Here is a 6,314-nt window from a genome sequence, read left to right on the forward strand (position 1 = left end):
CAATCGACGTTAACCATTCGATCAAAAGAACAAAACATACCGTTCTCCTTGTTCCCAGGAACAATTCCATCAGTCAGCATTAGATAATTTTGGTAATTACATTTTGTTCTGCAATGGAAAAAATATATAGTAAAATCAAAATTAAAATCATTTACAAATCCGTCAAATATACGCATGTCATATAATCAAAAGTTCAGAAAGTTCACACGAGTTTTGACAAAGTTTTGGAAACCAACAGTTTTATCGGGTCTGTTTTGTGGCATATTTTGTTTTCTGAAAAAAATGTTTGAAAGACTTCTTTCTTTCTTTTCACTTCATAATTTTAAGAATGAGAAATAATCAAAATGAATTGTAGATGTTATCAGTTTCGGTATGATGTTCGTGAAAGCTTATTTGTTATTCAGATAGTTCAGTGTTTCTTTTATTTTTTAGCACTGGGTGAATACCGCTGCTATTTAACTGTCAGTACGTGAGGGTTTTATAAGCGCAGTAAAAAGTCGCACCTGCCTTCATAATAATGTCTTTTTTCTTACATGTATAATAAGAATCGGTAATCCGCTACCAGGCTGAAGCTAGCGAACAATAACTAGCGAACAATAAGCCAGCGAACAATAAGGCGATATATCTAAAAACCGAAAAAATGAATAAGACAGCAACGGCCGTCAAATGAAAAATATTTAAAAAGGCAGACATTCCGTCCAAATATTGCAATTTCAACTCTATCGTGAAATGGTATTTATCCCATCCATTGATAAAACAAGTCACATCTCTTTTTAGGCTAATATTCAATACCACAGTAAATCTGCATCTGTCAAGGGATTATTTGTAGATGTAAGACCACTAATGCACCCACTTCAATTTAGAACGTATGTAAAAGCAGTCCTTCCCTGTAAAATACAGCACCTTTAATGTCATTGTTTAATTGAACTAAAATACACATTTGCAGAAATGGGGGTTGGCCTATTCAATAGCTTTTAGAGAAAAATAATGAGAGGTGTCACGGGGTATGACTATATAGGTCTTGTAGAGGAGAAACAGGCGCATCTTTTGCGCAAGGTGTCGAAGGGCGCTATGTTCAAAAATCTGAAACTAGAGCTCAAAATTAAAAAAAAAAAATGTTAAAAACAGGGGGGTTGGCCTATTCAATGGCTTCTAGAGAAAAATAATGAGGGGTGTCACGGGGTATGACTATATAGGTCTTGTAGAAGAGAAACAGGCGCATCTTTTGTGCAAGGTATCGAAGGGCGCTATGTTCAAAAATCTGAAACTAGAGCTCAAAATTTAAAAAAAAATGTTAAAAACAGGGGGGTTGGCCTATTCCATGGCTTCTAGAGAAAAAATAATGAGTGGTGTCACGGGATATGACTATATAGGTCTTGTAGAGGAGAAACAGGCGCATGTTTTGCGCAAGGTATCGAAGGGCGCTATGTTCAAAACCTGAAACTAGAGCTCAAAATTAAAAAAAAAAATGTTAAAAACAGGGGGGTTGGGCTATTCCATGGCTTCTAGAGAAAAATAATGAGGGGTGTCACGGAGTATGATTATATAGGTCTTGTAGAGGAGAAACAGGCGCATCTTTTGCGCAAGGTATTGAAGGGCGCTTTGTTCAAAAATCTGAAACTAGAGCTCAAAATTAAAAAAAAAAATGTTAAAAACAGGGGGGTTGGCCTATTCAATGGCTTCTAGAGAAAAATAATGAGGGGTGTCACGGGGTATGACTATATAGGTCTTGTAGAGGAGAAACAGGCGCATCTTTTGTGCAAGGTATCGAAGGGCGCTATGTTCAAAAATCTGAAACTAGAGCTCAAAATTTAAAAAAAAATGTTAAAAACAGGGGGGTTGGCCTATTCCATGGCTTCTAGAGAAAAAATAATGAGTGGTGTCACGGGATATGACTATATAGGTCTTGTAGAGGAGAAACAGGCGCATGTTTTGCGCAAGGTATCGAAGGGCGCTATGTTCAAAACCTGAAACTAGAGCTCAAAATTAAAAAAAAAAATGTTAAAAACAGGGGGGTTGGCCTATTCCATGGCTTCTAGAGAAAAATAGTGAGGGGTGTCACGGAGTATGATTATATAGGTCTTGTAGAGGAGAAACAGGCGCATCTTTTGCGCAAGGTATTGAAGGGCGCTATGTTCAAAAATCTGCAACTAGAGCTCAAAATTAAAAACAAATATGTTAAAAACAGGGGGGTTGGCCTATTCCATGGCTTCTAGAGAAAAATAATGAGGGGTGTCACGGGTATGACTATATACGTCTTAAAGAGGAGAAACAGGCGCATCTTTTGCGCAAGGTATTGAAGGGCGCTATGTTCAAAAATCTGCAACTAGAGCTCAAAATTAAAAACAAATATGTTAAAAAACAGGGGGGTTGGCCTATTCCATGGCTTCTAGAGAAAAATAATGAGGAGTGTCACGGGACATGACTATATAGGTCTTGTAGAGGAGAAACAGGCGCATCTTTTGCGCAAGGTATCGAAGGGCGCTATGTTCAAAAATCTGAAACTAGAGCTCAAAATTAAAAAAAAAAAAATATTAAAAACAGGGGGGTTGGCCTATTCCATGGCTTCTAGAGAAAATAATGAGGGGTGTCACGGGGTATGACTATATAGGTCTTGTAGAGGAGAAACAGGCGCATGTTTTGCGCAAGGTATCGAAGGGCGCTATGTTCAAAAATCTGAAACTAGAGATTAAAATTAAAAAAAAAAAATGTTAACAACAGGGGGTTGGCCTATTCCATGGCTTCTAGAGAAAAATAATGAGGGGTGTCACGGGGTATGACTATATAGGTCTTGTAAAGGAGAAACAAGCGCATCTTTTGCGCAAGGTATCGAAGGGCGCTATGTTCAAAAATCTGAAACTAGAGCTCAAAATTAAAAAAAGAAAAATGTTAAAAACAGGGGGGTTGGCCTATTCCATGGCTTCTAGAGAAAAATAATGAGGAGTGTCACGGGGTATGACTATATAGGTCTTGTAGAGCAGAAACAGGTGCATCTTTTGTGCAAGGTATCGAAGGGCGCTATGTTCAAAAATCTGAAACGAGCTCAAAATTAAAAAAAAAATGTTAAAAACAGGGGGGTTGGTCTATTCCATGGCTTCTAGAGAAAAATAATGAGGGGTGTCACGGGGTATGAGTATATAGGTCTTGTAAAGGAGAAACAGGCGCATCTTTTGCGCAAGGTATCGAAGGGCGCTATGATCAAAAATCTGAAACTAGAGCTCAAAATTAAAAAAAAAAATGTTAAAAACAGGGGGGTTGGCCTATTCCATGGCTTCTAGAGAAAAATAATGAGGGGTGTCACGGGATATGACTATAAAGGTCTTGTAGAGGAGAAACAGGCGCATCTTTTGTGCAAGGAATCGAAGGGCGCTATGTTCAAAAATCTGAAACTAGAGCTCAAAATTAAAAATGAAAATGTTAAAAACAGGGGGGTTGGCCTATTCCATGGCTTCTAGAGAAAATAATGAGGGGTGTCACGGTGTATGACTATATAGGTCTTGTAGAGAAGAAACAGGCGCATCTTTTGCGCAAGGTATCGAAGAGCGCTTTGTTCAAAAATCTGAAACTAGAGCTCAAAATTAAAAAAAGAAAATGTTAAAAACAGGGGGGTTGGCCTATTCCATGCCTTCTAGAGAAAAATAATGAGGGGTGCCACGGGAAATGACTATATAGGTCTTGTAGAGGAGAAATAGGCGCATCTTTTGCGCAAGGTATCGAAGGGCTCTATGTTCAAAAATCTGAAACTAGAGCTCAAAATTAAAAAAAAGAAATGTTAAAAACAGGGGAGTTGGCCTATTCCATGGCTTCTAGAGAAAAATAATGAGGGGTGTCACGGAGTATGACTATATAGGTCTTGTAGAGAAGAAACAGGCGCATCTTTTGCGCAAGGTATCGAAGGGTGCTATGTTCAAAAATCTGAAACTAGAAGTCAAAATTAAAAAAAAAATGTTAAAAACTGGGGGGTTGGCCTATTCCATGGCTTCTAGAGAAAAATAATGAGGGGTGTCACGGGGTATGATTATATAGCTCTTGTAGAGGAGAAACAGGCGCATCTTTTGCGCAAGGTATCGAAGGGCGCTATGTTCAAAAATCTGAAACTAGAGCTCAAAATTAAAAAAAAAAATGTTAAAAACAGGGGGGTTGATCTATTCCATGGCTTCTAGAGAAAAATAATGGGGGGTGTCACGGGGTATGATTATATAGGTCTTGTAGAAGAGAAACAGGCGCATCTTTTGCGCAAGGTATCGAAGGGCGCTATGTTCAAAAATCTGAAACTAGAGCTCAAAATTAAAAAAAAATAAATGTTAAAAACAGGGGCGTTGGCCTATTCCATGGCTTCTAGAGAAAATAATGAGGGGTGTCACGGTGTATGACTATATAGGTCTTGTAGAGAAGAAACAGGCGCATCTTTTGCGCAAGGTATCGAAGGGCGCTATGTTCAAAAATCTGAAACTAGAGCTCAATATTAAAAAAAGAAAATGTTAAAAACAGGGGGGTTGGCCTATTCCATAGCTTCTAGAGAAAATAATGAGGGGTGTCACGGTGTATGACTATATAGGTCTTGTAGAGGAGAAACAGGCGCATCTTTTGCGCAAGGTATCGAAGGGCGCTATGTTCAAAAATCTGAAACTAGAGGTCAAAATTTTTTAAAAAATGTTAAAAACAGGGGGATTGGCCTATTCCATGGCTTCTAGAGAAAATAGTGAGGGGTGTCACGGGGTATGACTATATAGGTTTTTATGACGAGAAACAGGCGCATTTTTTGCGCAAGGTATCGAGGAGCGCTATGTTCAAAAATCTGAAACTAGAGCTCAAAATTAAAAAAAAAAAAATGTTAAAAACAGGGGGGTTGGCCTATTCCATGGCTTCTAGAGAAAAATAATGAGGGGTGTCACGGGGTATGATTATAAAGGTCTTGTAGAAGAGAAACAGGCGCATCTTTTGCGCAAGGTATCGAAGAGCGCTATGTTCAAAAATCTGAAACTAGAGCTCAAAATTAAAAAAAAATAAATGTTAAAAACAGGGGCGTTGGCCTATTCCATGGCTTCTAGAGAAAATAATGAGGGGTGTCACGGTGTATGACTATATAGGTCTTGTAGAGAAGAAACAGGCGCATCTTTTGCGCAAGGTATCGAAGGGCGCTATGTTAAAAAATCTGAAACTAGAGCTCAAAATTAAAAAAAGAAAATGTTAAAAATAGGGGGGTTGGCCTATTCCATGGCTTCTAGAGAAAAGTAATGAGGGGTGTCACGGGATATGACTATATAGGTCTTGTAGAGGAAAAATAAGCGCATCTTTTGCGCAAGGTATCGAAGGGCTCTATGTTCAAAAATCTGAAACTAGAGCTCAAAATTAAAAAAAAAAATGTTAAAAACAGGGGGGTTGGCCTATTCCATGGCTTCTAGAGAAAAATAATGAGGGGTGTCACGGGGTATGACTATATAGGTCTTGTAGAAAAGAAACAGGCGCATCTTTTGCGCAAGGTATCGAAGGGCGCTATCTTCAAAAATCTGAAACTAGAAGTCAAAATTAAAAAAAAAAAATGTTAAAAACAGGGGGGTTGGCCTATTCCATGGCTTCTAGAGAAAAATAATGAGGGGTGTCACGGGGTATGATTATATAGGTCTTGTAGAGGAGAAACAGGCGCATCTTTTGCGCAAGGTATTGAATGGCGCTATGTTCAAAAATCTGAAACCAGAGCTCAAAATTAAAAAAAAAAATGTTAAAAACAGGGGGGTTGGTCTATTCCATGGCTACTAGAGAAAAATAATGAGGGGTGTCACGGCGTATGATTATATAGGTCTTGTAGAGGAGAAACAGGCGCATTTTCGGCGCAAGGTATCGAAGAGTGCTATGTTCAAAAATCTGAAACTAGAGCTCAAAATTAAAAAAAAAAAATGTTAAAAACAGGGGGGTTGGCCTATTCCATGGCTTCTAGAGAAAAATAATGAGGGGTGTCACGGGGTAAGACTATATAGTTCTTGTAGAGGAGAAACAGGCGCATTTTTTGCGCAAGGTATCGAAGAGTGCTATGTTCAAAAATCTGAAACTAGAGCTCAAAATTAAAAAAAAAAATGTTAAAAACAGGGGGGTTGGTCTATTCCATGCATATGGCTTCTAGAGAAAAATAATGAGGGGTGTCACGGGGTATGATTATATAGGTCTTGTAGAAGAGAAACAGGCGCATCTTTTGCGCAAGGTATCGAAGGGCGCTATGTTCAAAAATCTGAAACTAGAGCTCAAAATTAAAAAAAAAAATTTTAAAAACAGGGGGGTTGGCCTATTCCATGGCTTCTAGAGAAAAATAATGAGGA

The 6,314-nt window shown here is 38.4% G+C and overlaps 1 long non-coding RNA gene across 1 annotated transcript; it reads left to right on the forward strand.

Moving 5' to 3' along the window:
• Nucleotides 1-2,722: 2,722 nt before the first annotated feature.
• LOC127705112 (uncharacterized) lies at nt 2,723-5,818 on the forward strand. The gene is made up of 3 exons (XR_007983673.1): nt 2,723-2,788; nt 4,559-4,635; nt 5,346-5,818. It is a non-coding gene; the product is annotated as an uncharacterized LOC127705112 (long non-coding RNA).
• Nucleotides 5,819-6,314: the final 496 nt, after the last annotated feature.

The sequence above is a fragment of the Mytilus californianus genome, unplaced genomic scaffold (assembly GCF_021869535.1).
Source record: "Mytilus californianus isolate M0D057914Y unplaced genomic scaffold, xbMytCali1.0.p SCAF_6, whole genome shotgun sequence".
NCBI lineage: Eukaryota > Metazoa > Mollusca > Bivalvia > Mytilida > Mytilidae > Mytilus > Mytilus californianus.